The sequence below is a fragment of the Dendrobates tinctorius genome, unplaced genomic scaffold (assembly GCF_039654945.1).
Source record: "Dendrobates tinctorius isolate UK_male_01 unplaced genomic scaffold, ASM3965494v1 ptg000169l, whole genome shotgun sequence".
Classification (NCBI taxonomy): domain Eukaryota; kingdom Metazoa; phylum Chordata; class Amphibia; order Anura; family Dendrobatidae; genus Dendrobates; species Dendrobates tinctorius.
In genome coordinates this window covers 790,692-803,055 of record NW_027361836.1, presented here as the reverse complement: position 1 = coordinate 803,055, position 12,364 = coordinate 790,692, and positions in this window count along the sequence as shown.

Genomic DNA, 12,364 nt, shown 5'->3' with positions numbered 1-12,364 from the left:
TCGTATTTTTTCCACAAACATGATCAATTATTCCCCAATTTTTTTATTTTCCCAAGGGTAACAGGAGAAATTGAACCCCAAAAGTTGTTGTCCAATTTGTCCTGAGTACGCTGACACCCCATATGTGGGAGAAAACTACTGTATGGACACACGTCAGGGCTCGGAAGGGAAGTAGTGACGTTTTGGAATGCAGACTTTGATGGAATGGTCTGCGGGTGTCATGTTGCCTTTGGAGAGCCCCTAATGTACCTAAACAGTGGAAACTCCCCACAAATGACCCCATTTTGAAAACTAGACCCCCTAAGGAACTTAACTAGATGTGAGGTGAGCACTTTGAACCCCCAAGGGCTTCACAGAAGTTTATAATGCCCGGGCATGAAAATAAAAAAATCGTATTTTTTCCACAAACATGATCAATTAGTCCCCAATTTTTTCATTTTCCCAAGGGTAACAGGAGAAATTGGACCCCAAAAGTTGTTGTCCAATTTGTCCTGAGTACGCTGACACCCCATATGTGGGAGAAAACTACTGTATGGGCACACGTCGGGTCTCGGAAGGGAAGTAGTGACGTTTTGGAATGCAGACTTTGATGGAATGGTCTGCGGGTGTCATGTGCGTTTGGAGAGCCCCTGATGTACCTAAACTATTGAAACTCCCAACAAGTGACCCCATTTTGGACACTAGACCCCCCCACGGAACTTATCTAGATGTGTGGTGAGCACTTTGAACCCCCAAGTGCTTCACAGAAGTTTATAACGCTCGGACGTGAAAATAAAAAAATCATTTTTTTCCACAAAAATGAAATTTTTGCCCCCAATTTTTTTATTTTCCTAAGGGTAACAGGAGAAATTGGACCCCAAAAATTGTTTTGCAATTTGTCCTGAGTAGGCTGATACCCTACATGTGGGGGTAAAACACTGTTTGGGCGCATGGCAGAGCTTGGAAGGGAAGGAGCACCATAGGACTTTTTCAACTCAGAATTGGCTGGAATTGAGATCAGACGCAATGTTGCATTTGGAGAGCCCCTGATGTGCCCAAACAGTGGAAACCCCCAATTCTAACTCCAACCCGAACCCCAACACACCTCTAAACCTAATCTCAGCCCTAACCCAAGCCCTAACCCTAGCCCTAGCCCTAACCCTAACCCTAACCCTAGCCCTAACCCTAACCCTAGCCCTAACCCTAGCCCTAACCCTAGCCCTAATGGAAAAATGGAAATAAATACATTTTTTTAATTTTATTATTTTTCCCTAACTAAGGGGGTGATAACGGGGGGTTTGATTTACTATTTATGGCGATTTTTATTTTTGGCAGCTGTCGCACGCTAAAAGACGCTTTTTATTGTAAAAATAGTTTTTGCATCACCACATATTGAGAGCTATAATTTTTCCGTATTTTGACCCACCGAGTCATGTGAGGTCTTATTTTTTGCGGGACGAGTTGACGTTTTTATTGGTACCATTTTCGGGCACGTGACATTTTTTGATCGCTTTTTATTCCGATTTTTGGGACGCAGAATGAACAAAAACCAGCGTTTCATGAATTTCTTTTGGGGGAGTGCGTTTACGCCGTTCCGCGTGCGGTAAAATTGATAAAGCGGTTTTATTCTTCGGGTCAGTACGGTTACAGCGATACCTCATTTAGGTCGTTTTTTATGTTTTGTCGGTTTTATGCAATGAAAACTATTTTATATAAAAAATAATTATTTTTGCCTCGCTTTATTCTGCGAGCTATAACTTTTTTATTTTTTCGCTGAGGATGCTGTGTGGCAGCTCGTTTTTTGCGGGACAAGATGATGTTTTCAGTGGTACCATGGTTATTTATATGCGTCTTTTTGATCGCGTGTTATTACACTTTTGCTTCGTTTTTTATTTTTCATTTTTTAGGGGTTCGCTAAAGGGGTTAACTAATGGGACAGTTTTATAGGGCGGGTCATTACGGACACGGCGATACCTAATATGTGTACTTTTATTGTTTTGGTTTTTTTTTATTTTCAAAAAATGAATTTATTGGGGAATATTTTTTTTTTTTTTTTACTAATTTATTTGGCGATTTTTTTAAAATTATTTTTACACTTTTTTTTATTTTTTTTTTACTTTATTACATAGTCCCAGGTGGGACATCACTGTCCTGTGACAGATCGCTGATCTGTCACATCACAGATCACTGTGACAGATCAGCAATCTGTCACAGGCAGTGCACAAGGCTTCCTCATGCCTGCGCTTTGCAGGCACTGAGGAAGCCAGCTTCCTCCAGGCCACCGAAGGCCCCCGTCGCCATCTTGGATCCGGGGGCCTGGAGGAAAGGAGTCCCCCGCAGCAGCGCTGCACATTGCGCTGCCGTGGGGGGCTCAGGGAAGCACGGAGGGAGCCCCCTCCCTGGCGATGCTTCCCTTTAACTCCCAGTGCACCGCGATCATGTTTGATCGCGGTGTGCAAGGGGTTAACGTGTCGGGGGCGGTCCGTGACCGCCCCTGACACATAGTGCCGGGTGTCAGCTGTGATAATCAGCTGACACCCGGCCGCGATCAGCGGCGCTCACCATGTGGGCGCCGCTGATCGCGCTAGACGTACTATCCCGTCCATGGGCATAGGGGCCCGGGTCCCATGGACGGGATAGTACGTCTGATGTCAGGAAGGGGTTAAAGGGAACCTGTCACTTGTTTTGGCTGCTATAAGATGTGGCCACTGCCTTTCAGGGCTTATTCACAGCATTCTATAATGCTGTAGATAAGCCCCCGGTCCGACTTGCAAGTGAAAAAAAATAAGTTTTATTATACTCACCCAGGGGGCAGTCTGGTCCAATGGGTGTCGCAGGTCCAGGTCCGGTGCCTCCAATATTCTTGCAATGCCACCCTCCTGCTTCTTCATCGCTCCCCGGCATTGCGCTCCTGTGCAAGCATACTTATCTGCCCTGTTGAGGGCAGAGCAAATTCCTGCAATGCGCAGGCTCTGTATCTCTCTGACCTTTCCTGACACCTGCACACTGCAGTACCTTGTTCTGTCCTCAACAGGGCAGAGAAGTATGCCTGTGCACAAGCGCGATGCCGGCGAGCGATGAAGAAGCAGGAGGGCGGCATCACAAGAAGATGGGAGGCGCCAGACCCGAACCTGCGACAACCAACAGACCGGAACACACCGGACCGCCCCCCCATGAGTATAATGAAACTTATTTTTCTTATCTTTCAGGTTGGATCGGGGGCTTATCTACAGCATTATAGAATGCTGCAGATAAGCCCTGAAAGGCAGTGGCCGCATCTTATAGCGGCCAAAACAGCTGATAGGTTCACTTTAATGATGAGCCCCAGACATAAGTCTGCAGATATCTGTATTCACCTCCATGAATGAATTGTGCACATCTAGAGACCAGGTTCTGATGAACATATTAAAACTTGAGCCAGTGACATCCAAAAATTTCAGACATGACTGACCCCCCATGTGCAGGTGATAGGTCCTTGAGCTGATCTGCATAGCGGAAGATTACAGGAGCAGCCTGCTCTTTAAAAGCACTAGTCTAGCCCAGGCCAAATCGCACCAAAGTAGTGCAAGCTGCGATTTGTTTCCCACTGGCACATGGATAATGGGTGCATGTGCTCTCCAAGTGCAGTCCATAGCACACACGGACAGCACATTTCCATACAAAATACTCAGCTGAACATGTCCTTAGGTGTAGCCCAATAGTTCACAATGCAGTTGTAATGCAACAATAGGCTTATATACAGTGGCATGTAAAAGTTTGGGCAAGGAACTGTCCAGTGATCTGAACAGCTCAGAGGGATGAGCTGCTGCCTTCTGCACAAGAGCTGCTAGGTTCAAGTCCTGACAGCAGGCTTTTTTGCAGCCAAGTTGGGGTTCTGATTTTCCTCTCTAGGAATCCCATGAGCAGCTCTCAGTGAAATTTTGATTGGTCTTCAAGACTTTATCTTGACCTCCACTGTTCCTGTTAACTGCAATTTCTTAATTATATTTCAAACTGAGGAAATGGCAACTTGAAAATGCTTTGATATCTTCTTATAGCCTTCTTCTGCTTTGTGGGCCTCCACCATTTTAATTTTCAGAGTGCTAGGCAGCTGCTTAGAAGAATTCATGGCTGCTGTCTTTGGCACAAAGTTAAAGGAGGCTGTATTTTTATGAAGCTGGGAAATTTGCATCACCTGACCTTTCCTAACAGTGATAATGAGTAAGCCATAACCCTAAGGCCTCTTTCACACATCCGGTTTTTGTCATCCGGCACGATGCGGCGAAATTTTTAATAACCGGATCCAGCACCGGATCCGGTTTTGTCCCATAAGCTTTCATGGGCGCCGCATCGTGCCGGATGGTTATGCGTCGTGTCCGGTTGTTGCCGGACACGGCATAAATTAGCCGTCCGGCATCTGCAAAAAACGTTCCCTGCAACGTTTTTTGTCAGCGCCGGACCGGCTTTTTCCACAGCGCATGCCCGGACTCTGTGAATGTTAACCCCACAAGTGCCCGGCGAGAGAGAGATCTCTGTAACCCGGACACTTGTGAGAGATCTCTCTCGCCGGGCACTTGTGGGGTTAACACTCACAGTGTCTGGGTGAGAGAGAGAGATCTCTCTGTGGGGTTAACCCCACAAGTGCCCAGCGAGAGAGAGAGATTCTCTTGCCTGGACACTAATGTTAACCCCCCATGTCTCTCTCTCTCCACCCCCCTCCCCTCTCCTCCCCTCCCCTCTCCTATCCTCTCCTCCCCTCACCTCCCTTTCAGCAGCTGTCATTGGCTGCCTCTGTCCTGCGGCTCCTTTAATAATGTCCGAGCCGTATCGTCTCGCCGCACACACATCCGGTGTCACGGCTGCAGGCCGGATCCGGCGGCCCGGCTTTTCGCCGCACGCCGCCGGACCCCACACACCGGATGTGTGAAAGTAGCCTAACAGGCTAATTAAGGTCTAAAACCTTATCTGAGCACACAAATCTCTAAAAATGGCCAAACTTTTGCATCGGCCCATTTTCCTGTTTGTAGTTTTTAAAATGAAAATATATTTTTGTTTTGCCTAAAATACAAAGGAAATGTGTCATCTTTAACTTTATCCCTTTAAGGGTATGTGCACACGGTGCGTATTCTGCTTTGAAATTTTCCGTGCAGAATTCACTAAATCTGCATTTTTGTGCGGTTTTAATGGATGTTTTGTGCTGTTTTCCACTGCGGTTTTCCACCTGCGGATTTCTAGAATGGAGCAGGTGGAAAACTGCAGCAAAAGCGCACAAAAGAAGTGACATGCTGGTTTTTTCATTCCACACCAAATCGGCGTGGAAAAAAACACAGAATGTGCACTGCGTATTTTGTTTTACATAAAAAAGAATGGTACTGTATATCACATGCAGTTCTGCTGTGAATTCGCAGGGCCAAATCCGCTGCGGATCCGAGCAGAATCCGCACCCTGTGCACATACCCTTAGAGATCATTTAATCTTTAGCTTGCTTAACTGTCCACAATAAGGGCCCCATCACACACAGCGAGATCGCTGATTTTGTGACGCCACAGCGATCTCGCTGTGTGTGGCACGCATCAGCGACTGCCCCCCGCCGGGTATTGCTGATCGTGCAGGATCGTCCTGGGCCGTTTTTTGATCGTTGGTCTCCTGCTGCCAAGAAAGCATCGCTGTGTGTGGCAGTAGGAGAGCAACGATCAGCGACACTGGGAGCTGGTAACCAATGTAAACAGTGGGTAACTAAGAGCCGCGCGGCTCTTAGATGCCGCTGTTTACATTGGATACCAGCTTGCTCGCTGGTCCTGATCGCTGGTGGGTCTGTTTATGTGACAGCTCACCAGCGATCAGCTAACTATGTCCCAGCGATCCCATCCACGTCGGATTGTTGGTGGGATTGCTGGGACATTGATGTGTGTAACAGGGTCTTAATAGTAATTTTGTCCAGGGGTGCCCAAACTTTTACATGCCACTGTAAAATCATAATTGCAGTGTAGGAGTGAATAGGGGACCTAACAGGCAAACTTTAACCATCAACCAACTCCTATATATTGTGTATATTCATTTTAAATCTGTTGTCTCACATTCATAAATGAGTAAAATTGCAAATTGCTTATAAAAACAAGCAACTTTACATTTTACCCCTTATTAAAAAATCCTCTTTGTTCACAATAAGGAACGGATTTTTTATTTTATACCTGTACATCATCATTGCCGAGATCACCAGCCACACGCAGCAGTCCCAGGGAGATCAGTTACCAAGGCAAGGATGTCGTAGCACGAGCAGGCTCCTAGCTTTACAGTCTGCACGTGGTACTTTTGAAGATGTCCGAATCTGACAGCCTCACAGCCCCTGTACTAGCTGATTCTACTATCAGCCTGAGAGAGCGCAGTTCCGACCTCACAAGCTTCATGAATGGGGGCTCCTGAAGCCACATCTTGAGACAACCACTGCCTGACACCTCTGGTGGCCGGTCATCTCCTGTTAGAATCAAGAATGTGACGTGTTAAAATTCAACATATCCAATCCTTCCCTTCTAAAACATGATTTTGAAACATCTATACAGATTAGCTAAGATTAAAGCAGTGTTAGGCTATGTGCCCACGTAGCGTTTTAAACCGGACACTCAAAACCGGACTCCTTCCCAGAAAACGCACTGTTTTCTCCGCGCGATTTTACCGCGATTATGTTCGCCTTTTTGCCGCGATTTTTGCGTGCGGAATTCAAGCACTTTCCAAGCGATTTGAAGCATTGCTTGGAAAGTGATTGACAGGTTGGTCACACTCGTCAAACAAACATAGTGTTTGACAAGTGTGAGCAGCTTTTTACTATTGAGGCCGCCTATGCGGCATCAATAGAAAAAGATAGAATGTTAAAAATGATAATAAAAAAAAAATCGGGGTATATTTAACTTCCGACGTCCCGCGCAGCCTCAGCGACGCTCCCGTTCCCAGCGATGCCTTGCGAGACCTGTGATGACGTTGGTCTCGCGTTGCTATAGCGATCTCACGAGACCGCTAACTCTTTAATCTTCTGAGAAGTTGTATAGGACAAATATATACAAAGTAATCAATAACACAAAACAAAAACGACCATAGGTAATTAAAATTTTTGTTCCCTTGCCTTTTTTTTGAAAAGGATGACACTAAGTTACCGAGATTAATTTGTTTAGCAACTTCAGATTCTATCGAAATTGTTGCCAACCCAACCAACCTCTCTTGCGTCATATTTGCCCTTAAATATGTACACTTTTCTTTCCATCCCTAAAACTTTTTGGCTTTTGAAAAGATTTTTTAAAATTTTTTCTATTTTTTCTCTGGTGCCCCCTTTGGGTCGGCGCCCTAGGCGGCCGCCTAGTTCGCCTATACGTTCGGGCCGGAAGGTAAATATACCCCGATTTTTTATTCTTTTTTTTACAGGGGTATGGTACCCAGGGCCTGGAGGACAGTCTCCTCTCCGCCACACCGTGGGTACCATCCGCACATGAGACGCTTAACTTTGCGCATGGTGGGCATAGCCACATGCGGGAAGTAAGCGATTCTTATGCATTCCTATGGGTGCGGAATCACGGCAATTCTTTGCGATTCCGCAAAAAGAATGAGCATGCTGCGATTTTTTCTGCGATGCAATTCCGCCGCGGAAAAAAGCGCAGCATTAGCACAGCATGTGCGGAATGCCATAGGAATGCATGGGGGGCGTTCTGTACGAGTTTTTTAAACGTTTTTGCGCCGAAAATCACGGCAAAAACGCTTAAAAATCGCATCGTGGGCACACAGCCTTACAGTGTTTTTTTTTTTTTAGTGCTGAAGTGGTGCTTCTAATGTAAGGTCCCTGCCCTCAGTCGTATACTCCCTGTCTGGTCTCGAACGCCATCCTGTGACCGCAACGTCTGACGGGCCAGGGCGCAGGGCAGCCTGTAACGATTTCAGAGCCAATGTATTATATTAGGGGTCATCAACTGCTTATGCTGTATTTTACCTGCTGCTCAGATTATAATGACTTGTGTCTGTAAATTCATGGCCACTCCTGAAAATCCACGTTTGAGCTTCTAAAGCCTCTGAACACATGAAAAGGGACATTGTTGGTTATCTTCCTCCTATTCATTGTTGGTTAATCATTAACTAACAAGGTCACCATTGTGATGTTACTGATGCTTTATGATTCTCAGGACTGTGGGAATGAAGCAGCTTGATACAATATAATGGTGGCTCGAGCAGGTTCACCTGCTGTCTATTTTCTGGACCTCTAACCAGCATTACTTTAGTATGATAGATCCACCAAGGGAAGGAGTCCACTCTTTGACGTGCAGATGTAAGTGCACATCCACATTTACTGCATTGTAATTATTAAGGTATGTGCACATTGGGCGTTTTTTCATGCTAATTTTCAGCTGCTTTTTACAGTACCAGCAAAGCCTGTGAGATTTCAGAAATCTCATGCACACCCATTGGTTTTTTGTGTCATCAGGATTTTGTGCTTTGCTGCTTTTTACGGCTATAGAGCGTGTCACTTCCTTCAGCGCATTTTGCAGCGTTTTTCAACCATTGGTTTGAATGGGTGTTGAAAAAACACTGAAAAAATGCAGCAAAAACGCAGGTATCATTATTTGCAGCGTTTTTTTCTGCAGAAAAGTCATGGACATTAGCATGGACAAAGAGACACCAAAAACGCACCAAATCGGCACCTAAACCCGCGTTTTAGCCGCAGCTTCTTTCCTGCCAAGAAAACAGATTTTGCTGCAGAAAAAAAAGCAGCAAAAACGTCCAGTGTGAACTTACCCTTATCATCATTGTAGACACAAGACATTTCATTCATCACACAGACCATTTCTTTCAACCCTGGTGGGAAGAGATGCCAGAGGAGGTGGTGGCAGTGAGGGACATTCAGCAGACCGCCCAGGAAAGAGGGTTGTATGCTCAAAGTCCAGGACTATTGCTGTGTCTGGGATGGTTGGGAGCTATGGATTTATTTTATTGTTTATCCATTCATAATTGTGACAGCCATAACTTTTTCATTTTATGTCGGCTTCATTAAATATTTTGCTTTTTTTTGTGTCTGTAAGGCCATATTTAGATGGAGCATAAATGCTGCTGTTTATTTCTGCTCCCATTTATGTTAAAAAATCCAATACAAAATGATCGAAGCATCTTATGACCGTATGGCACGAATAAAAACTACAACTCATCCCACAAACACAAGGCATCACATGACTATAAGGATGGAAAAATAGAGAAGTTATGGCTCTGGAAAGAAGGGAAAAACAGAAGTGCAAAAATAAGAATGGTCTGTCTTTAGTTGGCCTTTTACCTGAATATAGATGGACAGAGACATCTAGTGGTAGAATATAGAATGATGATCCATTCATACCATGGAAGATTGTAAAAGTAGCACAGTGATGTATAAGATAAAATACCAATATTCACCAAAAATGTTGTCTATGGCTAAATGAACCCACAAAGCAAAAACAAAGTATGATAATGAAAAGTAACATATCATCAAGATTTTTACAAATTTAAAGAAAAATATTCAGAATTGAGAGTCCTCAGTAGTTGATACCTTGTAATGGCTAACTGAAAAGATGGTAACACATTGCAAGCTTTGGAGACTACTCAGGTCTCTTCATCAGGCTAGACTAATACAAAATCCGAAGTCACATATTTATGCACAATACAGCCTAGAAAAAATGCAATAGATAAGACAAGTGACGTGAAGCAGAACTATCAATATGGGAGAGGGAGAAACATAAATATAAACATAGGACCAGTTTATAGATAAGGAGTCCAGATGTTTTATGGTCCTCTGAAAACACTCAGACCGAAGGAAAAGTGATCGTAACAACTAGGAAAAGGTCAGACTGGACACCTCCACCTGGACGCAACCCTCATTTGGATAAATATACAGACTCCTTCAGACATTTGATAAAATCCACAATCATAGACACTAACAGGAGACAAGCATCCAACATCAGTGCCCAGGAGAGAAAGGCCATACAGTCTTTAAAAACCAACAAAGAAATCATCGTTAAACCTGCTGACAAGGGAGGTGCAATAGTCATGATGAATACGTCAGACTACATGAAGGAAGCAAACAGGCAACTTATGGACACACGCTACTATAGCAAATTGGAGTCGGATCCTACACAGGACTATTACAAGTTGGTTTCTTGTCTGCCTGACCAGTCAATAAGAGCTGGCGATGACCTGATACCAGAGACTCCAAGAATAGGGACATTCTACATGCTACCCAAAATCCACAAATCTGGAAATCCAGGAAGACCAATTATTTCATGTGTGGGCACCCTCACTGAGCAGGTATCTGGATGGGTAGAGGGTATTCTTAAACCACTGGTGAAGCATACATCCATCTACATTTAGGAAACAACTGACCTATTGAATAAACTAGCAGCAATAGGTCCTCTACCAGAAGGAACCATCCTGGCCACCATGGATGTGGAATCTTTGTACTCTAATATCCCACACCAAGATGGTTTAAATGCCTGCAAATTCTTCATGGAAAACACAGGGGCTGATGCTGTGGTGAAACTTATAAAATTCATCCTCACCCACAATTACTTTGAATTTGACAACATGATCTATCTACAGGAGACTGGCACAGCTATGGGAAGTAAAATGGCTCCACAGTATGCAAATCTTTTCATGGCCAAGCTTGAAAGCGACTTTTTGTCCTCATGCCCCATCAGGCCCCTGGCCTACTACCGCTTCATTGATGATATTTTAATCATCTGGACGGAGTCTGAGCAACAGCTAAAGACGTTCCACGAACAGTTTAATCAATTTCATCCCACCATCAATTTAACACTCAACTACTCCAGTACTGAGATTAATTTTTTGGACACCATCATTAAGCTAAAAAACAATGAAATAGAGACATCCCTGTATCAGAAGCCAATCGACCGTCCAACATACCTTAAATGGGACAGTTTCCATCCAAAACACATAAAGAACTCTATTATCTATAGCCAAGCCATCAGATACAATCGTATATGTTCCAACCCCATGGATAGAGACAAACACCTTGGTCGCCTCAAAAGGACCTTTTTGAATCAGGGTTACCATCCAAGAACAATTGAAAACCAAATTACAAGAGCCACCAGATTGTCAAGGAATCACCTGCTACATTACAAAGCTAAAGAAGAAAATAACCGAGTGCCTCTAGTAGTCACCTACAACCCAAATCTGGAGGTGCTAATGGGAGCTGCACGGAAATTACAACCTTTACTACAAAAAGATGCCCGATTAAAATCCATTTTTCCAGACCCCCCACTGCTGTGTTTTAGGCAGCCCCCAAATTTAAGAAGCATCATTGTCAGAAGCTCCCTGTCCTCTCCAACAGCTGCAGGAACCTTTCCTTGCAACCAGAAAAAATGTAAAACCTGTCCATTTATAATGACCACGGACAAGATAAAGATCCCCAACTCACGTCAGGACTACACGATCCCAGGTACTTTCACCTGCATTACATCTAATGTGGTGTACTTAATTATTTGTACTAAATGTCCAATTGGGGGTCTGTATGTGGGGGAGACAGGGCAAAAGCTTAGAACAAGGATGAATGCTCATCGTCACACAATAAGAGAAAAAAGAATGGATCTACCTGTGGCAAAACATTCCTGTATCCCTGATCACAGCAACGTGGATATGAAATTACTCGTATTGAAAGGTAACTTAAATTCTCAGTGAGAGAGACGAGTTTGGGAGTACAAATTTATGACGACCTTTGACACTCTCAGTGCTGGATTGAATGTGTCGCATGGATTTATGTCTTTTTACATCAATTAAGGAATTTCCTTTTAAAACCTTGTGGGGGCATCTCAACACAGAACTAGACCCCAATCAGAGGACCATAAAACATCCGGACTCCTTATCTATGAACTGGTCCAATGTTTATATTTATGTTTCTCCCTCTCCCATATTGATAGTTCTGCTTCACGTCACTTGTCTTATCTATTGCATTTTTTCTAGGCTGTATTGTGCATAAATATGTGACTTCAGATTTTGTATTAGTCTAGCCTGATGAAGAGACCTGAGTAGTCTCGAAAGCTTGCAATGTGTTACCATCTTTTCAGTTAGCCATTAAAAGGTATCAACTACTGAGGACTCTCAATCCTGAATATTTTTCTATCTACTGGCTAACACGGTACAAAGATATACATCTTTCCTGTACAAATTTAAAGGGAACCTGACACTCGATTCATGCTGTCTAAACCGTGGACAGCCTGAATCAGAGCCTGCAGCCAGGCATGTCAGAGGGTTTCAGAGAAAACATAGTTGAAAGATCCATCAGGGAGAGATGAGAAGAGTCCAATGCGGGTTCTCCATGCCCCTGGTGTATACACAAAGGAGAGACTTGTCAACCAGCAGGCATGCGGCAAGGAGAAGCCATATCAGTCTC